Here is a 16,708-nt window from a genome sequence, read left to right as displayed (position 1 = left end):
GGGGGAGGCCTCAGCTCTGTCATCTTCCTACTCTGGGGACAAAGTGCCACTTCACTGCTGTGTTGACATGGGTTCTACTTTTGTCCTGTTAATTCCTTGCAAAAGGAAACCCAACCCCAGGAGGAGATAGATACCAGGTGACAGCATGTGCCAGCGTTTCTTCTTTGCTGCTCCCGCCATCTGGAGCAGCATCTGCTGCTATCTCCCTGTCTCCTTCCAGACCTCAGCTGAAGGCATGCCTGTTCTTCCTCACCTGCACTTTTTAGTTTCTTTCTGCTTCTGCTATTTATGACTGGACTCTCTTCCTGTAATAACTCTGGTGTACCCAGATGCTCTGTTTCTCCAGAAGCAGTGGTTAAAATGAAGCCAGGTTAGTATTCCTTCACTGGACTGTGGGTGAGGAGTCACTCCAGCTCTGTGGCTGCAGTGCTTTAATATGTGCTTTCACCCTTGTGAGTATCTCCTTGGTTTTGAGCTTTCACCCACCTTGCTTGGAATCCAGAAACCTCTTGATGGAGAGAGTTGTGCAAGTGGTTCACTGACTCTACACAGAGGCACAAATTGCTGATGCAACCTCCTCCACCCTCTCTCCCTCCATCCTTGGGAAAATGGTACTAAAGATGCTAAGGGAGAGTTTCAGTCCCATCATCACAGAGGGGACAGCCATCAGTGGTCACGTTGGTGGGAAGGACACTTTTCAGTGTGTGAAGGCTCTACACTGAACCTCTTCTCCTCGCTCTGCTTCATTCCCAGTGGGTGAATGATTTGTTTGTAGTCAAATGAAGGGCCAAGCTGGTCCTTTTGGCTTTGCTTGTCCGTGCAGCAGTGTTTTGCTTGTCTCTGGCCAGAAAGTGACTCAGTCTAACCATGACTGAGGGGCAGAAATGTTTCTAAAGCAAGGCAGTGAGAGGAATTAATCCTTCAACAAGTAGTTAGAAGCTGATATCTTGATTCAGTACCAAGCTTAGGAAGCAGAGGAAACCACAGGCAATAAGATTGGAACCAAGAGGTGATCCATGGGGAGAAAATGGTTGAGAAAGGACAGGCTGTGCTGATATAACACCCTGATTGCTTCTGTACAGAGGTTGAACTCTTTGGAGCATTACTGGACTTGAGCTTGGTGGAAGGTGTGTGGTAACTCTCACCAGGGAGGAACATCTCCCAGGAGTCTCTTCCTAGTGACAGCTGAGATTTTCCATGGAGCTTGAGTTGTTTGTGCACTTAACTCTCGTGATGGAAGAGCATTTGGTGCCTGTTCCTTGTCACATGTTTGGAAAACTGCTGCCAAAATCCACCAACTGAATGTTCAAAACCCTCAAAATCCCTGTGCCACTTGAAGTACAGCTGGTGTACCATGCTGATGAGTGTGCTGAGCACAGCCCCACGGGGTGAGCTGATCTCTTGGAGCAGCTCTACACACATTCCTTTAACTGTGGAGAAAAGTAAAAGGTTTCTTCGTTAGGCAGGGAGCAGCTCTCTTGCTGGAAGGCCCCATGGATGACTGGGTTTGGAGCCTGAACTCAGGCAAAGGCAGAAACGCGTTGGTGCTGCTGGGCCGCACGTGCCAAATCTCCAGGTGCCTCTCCACGCTTGATGCAGGCAGATCTGGCTGGTGGGACTTGTGATCCATGTCGCTGCACCTGCCGTTGGGATAAACCCAGCTCCAGCCTCCTCCACTGCTCAGCTGGCTCTGTTCAACATGAAATTATGTGCTTGGAAACTTCTCCTGAGGGGCTTTTTACAACCAGAGCAGCTTTCTCAGTTCTTTTCTTGTGAATTGGTTTAACCACCTCCTAGGACCTGTTTTGTGGAGTGCTGGCTGGGCTGCTCCATGTCTTGGCCTCGCAGAGTCTGTCTGGCTGTTTGATCTCAGTGCAGTGGGTCAATGTTGGAGCGTAGTGATAAGTATGTCAGCTCAGGGGAACCATAAAGAAGGACCTAAGAGTTCAGGCAAACAAAACTGGAGGCTTTGATAGAGTAAGGTCAGTGGAGACACCCTCTCCATGGCAGGACACTGTGTTTTTTTGAGACTGGGCTGCTTTGCCTGGCTGCAGATCTCTGGCACAATACAAAGTTTGCAATGGACTGCTTTGTTGAGCTGGGTTTTGAGTTTGTTCACTCTGCAGGAAGCAGCTTGGACTCTGGGCAAACCAAGAAGAGGTGTTTGATTCACTCTAACACAGCTCTTAACCAGTGCATGAAGAGCACATCAGAAGTCTCTTACCTTTCTAGACCAATACTTTCTCCCTCTCTGCTCAGAATCCAGGACATGGGAGGGTGGAGGGTTATGAGGATGGGGAGGGGACTGGAGCATCTCTCATAAAGGGAGGGTTTGAGAGACTTGGGGCTGTTTAGCCTGGAAAAGAGAAGGCTGATATGGAATCTTCTCAGTGCATCTAAATATCTAAAGGGTCAATGCCATGAGGATGGGGCTGGGCTCTTTTCAGTAGTAGCCAGTGATAGGACAAATGTCAGTGGGTACAAACTAGAACACCAGAGATTTCGCCTGAATTTAAGGAGAAGCTTCTTTGCTGTGAGGGTGCTGCAGCCCTGGACCACGTTGCCCAGAGAGGTTGAGGAGTCTCATGCTCTGGAGAGACTCCAAACCCATCTGGATATTGCTGTGGATGGCTCTGCCTTAGCAGGGGGTTTTGACTCCAGAGGTCCCTTCCAAAGCCCACCACGCTGGATTCTGTGGTTCTATGGCATGCTGCACCATTCTGGTGGCATTTCCCCCTCTTGAGTAGGGCCTTTGGTGGAAAAGGATCCTATCCAGAACAGTCTGATTCACCAGGTCAAATATTGGCCTGTGAAGCATTTCTCCACCCATGGAGCAGGTCAGCTGGCTTTTCATCTCCTTCCTAAGCCCCTGTGAGACCCGCCAGCACGCCACGCTACTGCAAGCGGACCCTTGCTGTTAGCGGTTAGCCTGGCCAAATGTTATCTCATCACTGTACCGCAGCCCAGCCAGCATACAGCCAGCAGAAACGTGGCTGTGGGACAGGCACAGCAGCGTGGTGAGGGCTGAGGTTCTGCTGGGATGGGCAATTTTGCAGCCCCTATCTCACGAAGCTCATGTTTGCAGCCCCTGTGTTCCGCTTTCCACATCCAGGGCTTGGTCCTCCTTTGTCTCCTGCAAGCAGTGCAGGACAGTCCCAGCGCAACCACAAGCAAAGGGACAAAACCACCCCCGCCAAATGCATCAGCCCTAACAATCCAGGCCCTCCTGGGTCTCATGGCCTTTTAATTTGTCTTCTTGCTCACAAACCAAGTTGATTTCTGTCAGAGAAGATAAATGTGGTCGACAAAGCTCTGATAAGAATGGTGAAATCTGTCCTTTTCCGAGGGCTTTGCAGAGGTCTGGGTGGGATGCAGATGGAAAGGCAAGACTAGACTTTCCAAGAAGATGAAGGCTGATCAAGTTCACATTAAAGGGGGTCATATTGGTTGGGGAAAGTGGGTTTGGAACCCTTTATTTCTAGGTATTTTTTATATTTACATCCCAGTTTGATTGTGGTTGAGCAGTGTTTCTGTGTCATCAATTAAATGCAGACTGTGCTGATCTACACAGGTGATCAAGTCTTTGAGATGCAAGTGCAGATCCTGCAAAGGTCTTTTTCCCTGGCTAACAGCAAGCTGCATGTGCTGGGCCCCATGCAGTACAGTTAGGACTAGTGTCTATCTCAGGAAATGCCACCAAAACCATCAGTGCTAACACAGCCTCACTGAAAGCCTCAGCAAAGAGGTGTATCCATGTGGTGGGATCTGACCTGAGGACTTCCCAGGAGTGAGGTTCTCCCCCCCAGAAACAAGGTTTAGGGTCAGGATGGACAGATGGACATAGCAGAGTCCACACTGGGATCCTGCTACAAGTAGGAGAATGTGCCTTGCTTTCTCCATTGCTGTATCTTTAGGCTGGATGTTAGGAAGAAGTTCTATACAGAGAGAGTGATTGCCCATTGGAATGTGCTGCCCGTGGAGGTGGTGGAGTCACCATCACTGGAGGTGTTTAGGAGGAGACTTGATGGGGTGCTTGGTGCCATGGGTTAGTTGTTTAGGTGGGTTGGATTGGTTGATGGGTTGGGCACGATGATCTTGAAGGTCTCTTCCAACCTGGTTTATTCTATCTTCTCTGAAGACACAGACCTTTATCTCCAGCACTGTTAGGATGCAGGAGGAAAAGCATTACGCTGCTCTGTGAAGCTGTAACTCCCTTCTTTGCTGCCCCACATTGAAACATGCTCAGTGTCGAGTAGGGTGGAGGCTGTGACAGCTCTGTACCTCAATTCTGTTTTCACCCAGCCTGGATGTTTCACCAGCAATAAATTTGCTTGAAACTCTTCAGGAACCAAAGTGCTTCACTCTATTTTGTATGAAACATGAACTTCTCACCCCACCAAAAAGCCACAAAATGCCAAATGGTATCCCAGTTCTTTGGTTCCTTTAAAAGCAGAGCTCTTCATTTATCTGCTGGAAAAGTCTGGAGGAAGCTGTTTGAAGTCTCTGCCTTTTTATGTATTATGCAGGACTTTGGTACAGGAAGTCTTCATTCTTTCACATATTTTGTATCAAAATCCCTTTGTAGACCAAATAATCACTTTTCCCTGGTAGAGAGACTCTGAGCCATACACTGAGACAGATTGCTCCAACCTGTTCATGATGCTGAAAAGACAAGGCTGTAGCTTCCCTGTTAAATGTTCAGGCTTCTATCATTTTTCAGGGATGTTTTCCAGAGGAGAGGAGATCGCTCTTAGCAAAGCTCTCAGCTTGCTGCCTGGCACACTGGCTTTGTCCAACCCAGAGCAGCACTGAGGTGTCCAGCAGTCAGACACCTAGGCCCTGTCCCCATAGTCACTTTTGTTGGTAGTTAAGGAAAAGACTTGCAGAAAATTTGACATAATGATCTGAGGTCCTTTCCAACCTTTATGATTCTATGAAAATTCCTGTGGTTTCTGAGCTCCTCTCTGGGAGTTTTCCACCTGCAGCGAGTCTGTTTACTCCATGCTTACCACCAGACCTCACACCAGCAGTGGTTAAACCCTTCAGAGCCAGCAGCTGCTGATTTTCCCATCCCACCCAAGACAGGCTGATAACCAGCTCGGTGTCTTATCATCACTCACTGACATGGGAGTGACAAATGCTCAGGCTGCTGGAGGGAGGGTGAGCTCCATGCCCTTGGTGTGGGACACATGGGCTTGATTAGGGATGTGCTTGGTGGGACGCTGCAGCTTGGGGAATGTGACATGTCCCCAGCAGACAGCCACAGGCTGCAGATCCCGCCCTCCCTGCAGCTGCCAAGGTGCCAAACGGAGTGAGGGCAAAGGGAATTTTTTTCCAGGGAAAGGGGATGACAAGGGGTGGAAGATAGCAATAAGCTTTTAATTTCAACATCACTTTAAACGGAAGGAGAAATGTTCCCATCCCGCTGGCTTGTTCGCAGTTCTGCATCGTGCTGTTGCCGTGAGGTTGTGCAGAGGCCAGCAGGAACCCAGATGTCTCCAGAATGTGAAATCCCAGAGCAGTTATGCCTCTGTGAGGGACTGCAGATCCCAGCTGGCTTTGTCTCCTGGGCCTGCATGGTCATTTATGCTGGGCAAAAAAGGTGGCAAGTCACAACATGGCTATGGAAAGCTGGGAAATCAGGAGAAGGCAAGTCCCTGTAGCGGTAGAACAAGGATCAAACTGGAGAAGGGTAGGTTTAGATTAGACATTACAAAGAAGTTTTTTACTCTGAGGGAGGCAGAGCACTGGAGCAGGTTGTCCAGGGAGGTGGTGGAGGCCACATCCTTGGAGACATTCAAGGCCAGGCTTAATGGAGATCTGAGCAACCTGATGTAGTTGGGGATGTCCCTGCTGACTGTGGGGAGGTTGCACTAGATGGCCTTTAAAAGTCCCTTCCAACCCGATGCATTCTATGATTCTGTGATTCCCGACTGCATATTACAGGGCTCTTCCAGCCCTGGACTCTGAGAAGCTGTGGGTTTGCTGGCCCACAGGCTCCAGTATGAGAGTGGGAAGTTGCTCTTTCAAAGGGAGTACACAGAAATAAAACACTCAGTGATGACATTTAGTTAAGTGGCAAGGAATGCAGCACGGACATCTCTGTGTTGGCGTTGCTCTGAGTTTCCCATGGAGGTGGCTGTTGCAAAAGTCTTCTTGCCTGTAACCCCTCGGGAAACACACAGCTTGTGTGGTGGGGGAATGGTATTTCCACACTGCCAGGCTGGAGTGAGCTGGTCATCCCTAGATCTTGTAGCTTCTGCCCAGTCACAGTCTCTTCAGGGCTTTGCATCCTTTGCCTGTTTCCACGGGGGCACCTGACCAACATTGTGGTTAAGTGAGTAACCTCAGATGCTGAAGAGGAAAATCCCTCCAAGGCCAGTTCTTGACGTGCCAGGTCTGCTCTGCAGGGCTGAGCATCTGTCTCTGCTGCAGACAGCTTGCAGCTTTTCAAATCAGAGCCCTGGCTACAAAGGTCTTTAAACATGCATCTGGAAAAACTGCAGAAGCATTATCCCATACCAGAAGAAGTCATTTCTGAACTGGGCAATTCCTCTTTCCACCCTTCACAATCAGCTAGCAACCAAAGCTCAACAGGTCAGCAAGTAGTGGGCTGTAGACCACTGCTGTGATGCTGCACAGTGCTTCTTTTGTCTTGCAGGGGCACTGAAGGATGTGTAGCCTCTTACCACAGCTCGCCTGATAAATCCCTAGACTGGGTTGGGGTGGAAGGGACCTTTCAAGGCCACGTAGTCCGACACCCCCTGCAGTCAGCAGGGATACCTGCAACTAGAGCAGGTTGACCAGTGCCCCAAACAACCTGACCTGGGATGTTTCTAGGGATGGGATGTCTCCCATTTCTCTGAGCTCCCCCATTTGTGGATCTGGGCCAGTATCTCATCACCCTCAGTGTAGAAAATTTCTCCTTTCTATCCAGTTTAAATCTTCTTCTTTTAGCTCAAACCCATCACCCCTTGTCCTGTCACAACAGGCCCTGCTGAGAAGTGTGTCCCCAGTTTTCTTCTTGGCCCCTCTAACTACTGAAAAGCCACAAGAAGGCCTCTCTGAAGTCTTCTCCAGGCTGAACAATCCCAACTCTCTCAGCATCTTACAGCAGAGGGGTTCCAGCCCTCACCTCATTGTTGTGACCTCCTCTGGCACCACTCCAGCAGGTCCATGTCTCTTCTGTGCTCTAGAGCTGGACACAGCACTGCAGGTGGGGTTTCGCCAGAGCAGAACAAAGATGCAGATTCCCCTCTCTTGACCACGACAGGTGAGAATGACGCAGTCAGTTTGGGTCAATTAGGACACTGGCAACCCTTGCACCTCCTGAGACAACTACCTGAAGGGAGGTTGTAGCCAGGAGGGAGTTGATCTCTTCTCCCAGGCAATCAGCACCAGAACACGAGGACACAGTCTCAAGCTGTGCAAGGGGAAGTTTAGTCTCGAGGTGAGGAGAAAGTTCTTCACTGAGAGAGTCATTAGTCATTGGAATGGGCTGCCCAGGGAGGTGGTGGAGTCATCACCCCTGGAGGTATTCAAGAGGGGATTGGAAGTGGCACTTTGTGCCATGGTTTAGTAGTCATGAGGTGTTGGGTGACAGGTTGGACTTGGTGATCTTTGAGGTCTTTTCCAACCTTATTGATTCTATGATTCTGTGACATGTCTCAGAAGCAGCTGGACCAACCTGTCACCCCCTTTCCATCAGAGACAGAAGGCTGCAGACTCCAGAAGGACTCAATTGTTTTGTTTTGCAAACAGTACCAGATTGATATTGATAATTACCCAGGCCTGACGCAGGGAGCAGGTTCAGTTGTGCTTGAGCTGTCAGTGCTCTTGGCAAGCCAGGGCTTCCAAGCGTGCTCCTCTATCTTCTGCCCTTCATCGTGCGCTGACATGTGCGGAGCAGATCCCCGGCCTCACCCGCACCAAGTGCAGGGTGACCTCAGTTAAGAAAACACTGGCAGTAATCGCCTCCAGATCTGCCGCTGTCTTTGATCAGCTTAACTATCACTTTATCTTATGATATAAATATGTAAAACATTCATTTGTTTTCGTGCAGGATGCAAATAAATCACTGCCTAAGTTTATGCACAAGCGAGGAGAGTGGAGGATGAGTGTGTGTGCAGCAATGGGTTCATAACTCATAAGTCTCCACCTCTGTGAAGGTCATTACTTCATGACCAAGCTGTTCCTTCCAGCCAGCTCCTATTTTGCATTATTCAGATGGTTCCTGTCATCCACGGACAGCTCTGCCCTGTTCCCATCGGACCTGTGACGTGTGCATGGTGTCACTGCCCTCTCGTGGGTGCAGTGCCCAGCCAGCCCACCGCCGCTCTCCCCTGGTTCCCCCCAGTGCTTTGAACACCTTCTGACACCTGACAGCTCTGGTGGTCATCTTCCAGCCCTGCCACCTGCTCACCCATGGCCCTGTTCAGCTCATTCTCATCCATTTACGTACGTTGCCAAGAATAATTAATTAAACCTTAATAAAGCCATAATCAAATATTAATGAAACCTTAATTGAATCTAATGAAGTTCAGTAGGCTTTGATGAAGTCCTGCCCCTGGGAAAGAATAACCCCCTGCACCAGTACAGGTGAGAGGGTGACGTGCTAGAAAGCAGCTCTGTGGAGGAAGAGCTGGGAGCGCTCATGACCAATAAATTGCCCATGAGCCAGCAGTGTGCTCTCAAGGCCAAGAAGGTCAGTGGGCTCCTGGGGTGCATGAAGAAGAGAGTGTCCAGTGGGTGGAGAGAGGTTCTCCTTCCCCTCTACTCTGCCCTGGTGAGGCCACATCTGGGGTACTGTATCCAGTACAGGGAACTACTGGAGAGAGTTCAGTGGAGACTACAAAGATGCTGAGGGGGCTGGAGCTTCTCTGTGAGGAGCAAAGGCTGAGAGACCTGGGGCTGTTTAGCCTGGAGAAGAGCAGCCTGAGAGGGGATCTGTTCAATGCTCAGCAAGAGCTGAAGGGCTGAGGGCAAGAGGATGGGACCAGACTCTTTACAGTGGTGCCCAGTGATGGGACGAGGGGCAATGGGCACGAACTGGAACCCAGGAGGTTCCATCTGGACATAAGTAGAAAATTCTTCACTGTGACTGTGCTGGGGCTGTGGAGCAGGCTGTCCAGAGAGGTTGTGGAGTCTCCTTCTCTGGAGAGATTCCAAACCTGGCTGGACCTTGTGATCCTGGGCAACCTGCTGTGGGTGACCCTGCTTTAGCAGGGGGCATGACCTCCAGAGGTCCCTTCCAACCCACACCATTCTGTTTTTCTGTGGAACTGCAGCCTGAGCACTGCAAAGAATTGTTCTTATTCTCTTTATCCCATGGCTGTTTTCCCTGCAGCATGTGCCCATCCTGCTGGGGTGTGTTCCTCTATCAGTACAGCTCTGCTGTAACCCACAGCTGCTGCTCACAGGCTTCGCACGGAGGTGACCCTGCCACGTGGTCCTGCTTCCCCAGGGAAGGCCACATGCAATGGTGCTCATCAGCTGGAGGATACAGTTAAGCTCCTTGGGAAGCAACGATTCCCACATGTTGTGGGATCGGCTTTCCAGCCGGGAAGTTGTTTAAAGCGTTGTTAACAGGATGGTGTTACAGGGATTAAAGCAGAATCCAGAGTCTCCTCCTTCATTTCAGGCTTTGTGTAGCACTCAGCTGGTGTCAGCTGGGCTTCTGCTGCTGGATCAAGCCCTGCTGTTGCTGGCCATTTTGTGAGAAGTAGGAACTGGGGCTTTCCCCTCCCGTGAGTCCTGAAAATCAGTTCTGTCTGCTGATATCCCCAGGTGTAAACACCTCTGTGTGTGATGTGGTGGAGATATTCCCAGAGACTCCATAAAAACTCTCCAAGCACAAAATAAAACAAGTGGGCAATAACAAGAATTGGAGAATGTTGTCCATAAGTATGGACATGAATGTTCATAAGGGTGGGTGTCAGGAGGATGGGGCCAGCCTTTTTTTCAGTGGTGCCCAGTGACAGGACAAGAGGTAGCAGGCACCTTGAGCATAGAAAGTTCCATCTAAGCAGGAGGAGGAATTTGTTTTTTGAGGGTGGAAAAGCACTGGAACAGGCTGCTCAAAGAAGTAGTGGAGTCTCCACCTGGAGTAATTGAAAAACCACCTGGATGCCATCCTGAGCAGCCTGCCCTCAGTGAATCTTCTGTGGCAGGGGGGCTGGACTAGCTAGACTAGAATAAACCAGGTTGGAAGAGACCTTCGAGATCATTGTGTCCAATCTATCCAACACCACCTAATCAACTAAACCATGCAACCAAGCACCCTATCAAGTCTCCTCCTGAACACCTCCAATGATGGTGACTTCACCACCTCCCCAGGCAGCACATTCCAGTGGGCAATCACTCTCTCTGTGTAGAATTTCTTCCTAACCTCCAGCCTAAAACTCCCCTGGCACAGCTTGAGACTGTGTCCTCTTGTTCTGGTGCTGGGTGCCTGGGAGATGAGACCAAGCTCTGCCTGGCTACAACCTCCTTTAAGGTAATTGTAGAGAGCAATAAGGTCTCCCCTGAGCCTCCTCTTCTCCAAGCTAAGCGACCCCAGCTCCCTCAGCCTCTCCTCACAGGGCTGTGCTCCAAACCCCTGACCAACTTTGTTGCCCTTCTCTGGACTTGTTCCAGCAAGTCAACCTCCTTCCTAAACTGAGGAGCCCAGAACTGGACACAGGACTCAAGGTGTTGCCTAATCAGTGCAGTGTACAGGGGCAGAATGACCTCCCTGCTCCTGCTGGCCACCAAAACCCCTCTACCCTCTAGCAGATCAGCTCCTGCCTCCAGCTTGGTGTTGTCTGCAAACTTACTGATGATCTCCAGATCTCCCTTCCAGCACCTAGCATTCTGTGACTCTGAGATTTCTTCTGTATCTAGTGAAGATTTCAAGGGGAGATTGGACGTGGCACTTGGTGCCATGGTCTAGTCATGGGGTCTGTGTTGATAGGTTGGACTTGATGATCCTCGAGGTCCTTTCCAACCTAAGATATCCTGTGATACTGTGATACTGTGAAGATTCAGGACCTCACACCGGTTGTGTTCTCCAAAGGTCTGCCCACATTTTCCTAAGAGATGGGATTTTGTGTGGTTCTTTTGCCTTAATTCCTGCTTCTTCTCTTACATTCCACCTTCCTTAAAGCCTTAGAGGGTTTTTTTTTCCTTATTGTTAGAAGAGTCTCTTATTTTTTTGTCCCAAATGCTCTGCTGGTGGGTAGATCCCAGATCCAGCCTAGGAGATGGCTGTGTTTTGGGGCTAAGTAGTGCCTGTGTCCTCATCTTCCTCAGCAATGAAGTGAAGACTGTTGGTATAAAATAATATGAATCAATATTTTCCTGCTGTCACTGCTGCTCACAGATGTCCTGCGGCAGAGCCTAGGGGAGCAATCGGGAGATAAGATACGGGGCATAAAATAGTGCAAGATGATTAATGAACCTTTTTGTCCTGGTGAGTGAGATAGAGGATCTCGTGCTGCTGCCCCCTTCTAGCAGCCTCTAGATCAAATTTTAAATATTTTGGTCTTCTTTCAGAGGTGTTTCACTATCTGTCTTTGTTCAAGGGCAGATGAGAGAGGGGTGATTCAAACCCTGAAATTCAAAATCTTCTCCAGCTTAATTTTATTCTTAGATCACGGAGATCCTTTCTGTGCTGCTTGTTTGTCTGGTCCATTTCCTCACCTTTGCAGGCACCAGAGTTGGAAGAAATCCACATCAATTACTGACCCCCTCCCAACCCTTCTCCACCTCACCAAACCTCCCGCATCTCAAGTGATGCAGCTTTATCTCCTGCCTGCCACTGCTGACAGCTCTGGAGGCTGTCCCCAAGGCTACAGACTCTGTCATGGACCAGGGAGGGAGAGGTGGACCGGTGCCAGGATTTTTCTAATGCCACAAAGCCAATCTCAGTTGGAAAACAGAGGCAAAAGAGGCAGAGCACCCAGGGCATCTCCCAGGGCATTTAAACTGGTAGTGGGGTGGGCGAGTGGGAGAAGGTCACAGAACTCATTGGTTCGGAAGGGATCTTTAGAGGTGGTTTAGTCCAGTCTGCCTACAGTAAGATGCTGGGTTGTAGATGGGCAGCACATCAGTGCAAGCACAGACAGGAGGTTGTGAAACTGTCCTGGGCTGGTGACTGAAAAAGGCTTTTCTCCTCTTCCTGCTCAGCTTTCTTTTCTTGTTCTTTCAATTTTACCACAGCTTAACCATAGGAATGCCTCTCACCAGTGTGTGAGACACGTCAGACAGGTGCTGGGGTTGCTTCTTCTGAGAGAAGAAATGTCCAGGTGAGACAGCTGGAGCTGAGAAGCTCAGGACACTGCTTAAATTATGAGAGCTCCAAAGTCACTGACCTGGAGAGCTTAGAACTGCTGGGCTTTGGTGGAAGGTCCCTGCAGCTGAGGGCTACCTGAAATGGGTGTGGTGGTGAGGACAAATGGGACAGAGGTGTGTGATAGTCAGTGGGTAGCAGAATATCCTGGCAGTAGCATTTGTTACCTCCAGCACCTGGCTGTGCTGCCATCCACCAAGAGCTGGGGCAGAGGGGAACCACAGGAAGTTCAACAAGAGCAGGTGTAGGGTCCTGCTCCTGGGATTGAATAACCCCTTGCACCAGTACAGGTCAGGGGTTGACCTGCTAGAAAGCAGCTCTATGGAGAAGGAGCTGGGAGTGCTCATGAACAACAAATTGCCCATGAGCCAGCAGTGTGCTCTCAAGGTCAAGAAGGCCAATGGGCTCCTGGGGTGCATGAAGAAGAGCGTGTCCAGTGGGTGGAGAGAGGTTCTCCTTCCCCTCTACTCTGCCCTGGTGAGGCCACATCTGGGGTACTGTATCCAGTACTGGGCTCCACAGTTCAAGGGAGACATGGAACTACAGGAGAGAATCCAGAAGAGGATACCAAGGGAAGTGGAGTATCTCTGTGAGGAGGGCCCCGTCCCTGGAGGTGTTTAAGAGCAGGCTGGAAGAGGCTCTGTCCAGCCTGATCTAGTGTGGGGAGTCCCTGCCCATGGCAGGGGGGTTGGAACTAGATGATCCTTGTGGTCCCTTCCAACCCTGAATGAAACTATGAAACTATGAAAGGCTGAGAGACCTGGGGCTATTTAGCCTGGAGAAGAGCAGCCTGAGAGGGGATCTGATCAATGCTCAGCAAGAGCTGAAGGGTGGAGAGTAAGAGGATGGGCTCAGACTCTTTTCAGTGGTGCCCCGTGACAGGACAATATAAATCAGGAGGAGAAACTTTGCTGTGAGGGGACCAAAGCCCTGGAGCAGGCTGTCCAGAGAGATTGTGGAGTCTCCTCTGGAGAGATTCCAAACCCTGTTGGACACTGATCCTGGACAACATACTGTGAGTGGCCCTGCTTTAGCAGGGGGGTTGGACTAGATGATCTCCAGGGGTCCTTTCCAACCCCACCATTCTGGAATTCCCTTGGCTGAATGACAGCTGAAGCTTTTTGGGGGCGACTCTTCTCCGACTTTTAACGTACAGAGGCTTGCTTTTGTGCAGAGCTTTGGGTTCCCCCGGTGCCGTCAGTTGTCTCTGTTGTGTGATCCACGCTGAGCAGCGTCACCACAGCTGCAGAGGGGCTTGGGCCGACCTGTTTTCCATTGCCAGTTGCAAAACTGTGGTGTAAGAAAAATCTGATGACACCAGCATTATGGTCGTGCCGTGAAGGCTGGCTTGCACCCTGTCCAAACCCAAATGAAATACAGCCCTGCAGTGGCACTGTTTGACCTTTCCCATTTTCTGGGTATTGAGTTTTATTTGAATTTCAACCTTTCCCCCACCGTTTCTTGGCTCGCGTCTCGGCAAGCTGACGGATATTTGCTCTCCGTGGAAATCCACCCCACCTCAGGTGCTCGCTGCTGCTGTTGAAAAGAACAGGAGCTGCTGCTTTCACATCTGTTCCTAATGAGGGTCTTGCAGAGGGCAGCATCCCGCCCTTTCAGAGCAGTTTTGGATGCTGCAAACCTTCCTTCGCTTCTTCACGTGGAATTCACCCTGGGATTCTTGTCACGCCATTGCACAAAGCTGTGGCACTCTCCGTGCAAGATGAAACTGCTCTCTGATCAGAGACAAAAACATTCTGTTTCCTGTGTCTGAAGCATTTTCTCCAAACTACAGCTGTAGAATAAGATGCATTTTAAACTATATCCATCAATTTTCCTAATACAAAATCAGATCAGATCTTGCTGATTCTAAATGACAGACTTTGCTGGAGTGCGTCCAAAGAAGTGCAGTGAAGCTGGTGAAGTGTCTGGAGCATCAGCCTTGTGCAGAGCAACTGAGGAAACTGGTGCAGTTTCAGCCTGGAGAAAAGGAGGCTCAGGGGAGACCTTCTGGCTCTCTACAACTCTCTGGAAGGAGGTTGGAGCCAGGTGGGAATCAGGCTTTTTTTTTTCCCAAGGAACAAGTAAAATAGGACAAGAGGAAATAGCTTGAAGTTGTGTGAGGGGAGGCTTAAGTTAGACACGAAGAACAACTTCTTCCTCTTGTGGGTTGTCAAGGCCTGGAAGAGATTGTCCAGGGCAGTAGTGGAGGCCACATACCTGGAGGGGTATCAAAGCCATGGAGATGTGGTGCTGAGGGACATGGTTTAGTCGTGACCTGGCAGTGCTGGGTTCATGCTTGGGCTTGACGATCTTGAAAGGTCTTTTACAACCAAAATGATTCTATGATTCCATGATTCTATGGCTGACTGTAAATGATATTTCCTTCGGTTTTGGCAGATGTTACAAAGCCAAATCAGCCTCCAAGCACATAAGCAACGAGCTTAGGTTCTCTGTAAGGTTAAGACTGAAACTGGGGCAATTTCTAGCTGGGAGAATGCTTTCACACCCATTGAATACTTCTTGGACTTTATTCCATGCTGTATGAGGTCAGAGTCAGGCCAATAAAGGCAGATAAATAGCTTTTAAAATGTTTGCTGCCTGCTTTGCTGAGAGGAACGTGATACCTAAAAATAAATCTAAAATGGAAAAAGTCTGACTGGGTTTGGAGAGGTGGCAAGGACACAGCAAAGCTGAGGAGAAAGTCATTGTCCACAAGCAAAGGAGAGCACCTGTGGTGGAAAGCAAAAAGGTGATTTGACAGATGAAAAGCAGGAATTTGAGGTTGCCTGTGGCTTGTCAGTAGGTATATTCCTAGATTTTCAGGGTTGAAAGTTGCCTCTGGCTGATCTTTGCCATGGGTTGACTTCTTCTCATCATCTTCAGCATGCTGTGCCTGGGGGTTTCCCTGGCATGTGGAGTCTCCTCTGGAGAGATTCCAGACCTTCCTGGACACGATCCTGGGCAACCTGTCATGGGTGACCCTGCTTTAGCAGGGGTTTTGGACTAGATGATTTCCAGAGGTCCCTTTCAATGCTTCCCATGCTGGGATTCTGTGTATGTTGGGTCAGATGTTATCACTGAAGTTTATCCTCATGAAAGGCACCGTCTTCAGAAGAGAAGAGCAGCATGAAAGATCTGCCTCTCCCCAGGAGCAGCACAAATCGCTTCAGCTGGGGTGACAGTTAAGTGTAACCTTGTGATTCATGTCCTGCAGTGTGGAGGGGGTCACTGTGTTACAAGCTGTCCTGTATGGATGCAAACCCATCATCTCTCACAAGAAAAAAATGTCTGGGACCCTTTTGGCCTTCTCTGAGCAGAGAAAAGTCATGCTGATTCCCAAACCTGTCATTTTAACCTGTCTGAAGGGTGAGGAACGTGGATTCTACCAACCTTCAGGAATTTATCCTCCCAGTTACCCAGAGGGGCTTGAAAACCTGCTCTCCACAAGGACTGAGCCTGAAAGGGTTGGGAAACTCAATTAACGCCTGCACAGATAGCTCTTGATAAGTGTTTACACACTGCACCTGTCTCAGTGGTAGGTACAAACTCTGTGGGGTTCAGCAGCCTGGTTCCAGCTGACCTGCCAAGGGCAGTCCTTCCCTTGACTCTTCTCCTATAGGATGAGTCCTGGCTGTTGAATCTGAGGCCATTTCTTTTGCACAATTTCAAAGGAAACTCAGAGCATGGTCTGGTTTTGTGTGATCAGATAGGTGTCAGACAACATTTCACCACCAGAACCTGTGGAAAGATGACCTTGAAAGAATAAGCGCATTAAATAGGTTTTCAAGTGTGCTATGGGGCAGTAATTTGTGCTGGGAGTTAATTTTTATTCTAGCTGATTTATAACCCCATGGAAACGGGCTTCGGTCTCGGAAAAAAATGCATACGCTGCAAATACCAGAGGTGAGCTCTCCAGTTTCCATACTGCCCTCCAGCACTCATCTACAGCATATTTGTAGGGGTGTCACAGCTGGCTTTCCCTCGGCCATATTTTGCTGGGGAACCTGGAATCTTGGCAATTCTGCCCTCTGTTGCTCTTCCAAGAGTTGAGTCGACGCTGTTACTGCGTGGTGGAAGGTTTCTCCATAGGGGCTACGTGAGGATGTGGCTGGGCTCTCTGCAGTGGTGGCAGGTTTCTCTATAGGGGCTATGTGAGGATGTGGCTGGGCTCTCTGCAGCGGTGGCCAAGATTAGGACAAGGGGCAGTGGGCACAAGCTGGAACCCAGGTGGTTTCATTTCAACTTAAGGAGAAATTTAGTTGTTGTGAGGGTCCTCGAGCAGGCTGCCCAGAGAGGTTGGGGAGTTTCCTTCTTTGATGAGATTCCCAGCCCAGCTGGACATTATGATCCCAGGCAACCTGCTGCAGGTGATCCTACTTT

This window comes from Melanerpes formicivorus, unplaced genomic scaffold, assembly GCF_026170545.1.
Source record: "Melanerpes formicivorus ecotype bairdi unplaced genomic scaffold, bMelFor1.0.p_v2 SCAF_20, whole genome shotgun sequence".
In the NCBI taxonomy this organism is placed as follows: Eukaryota; Metazoa; Chordata; class Aves; order Piciformes; family Picidae; genus Melanerpes; species Melanerpes formicivorus.
This window is presented reverse-complemented; position numbering follows the sequence as displayed.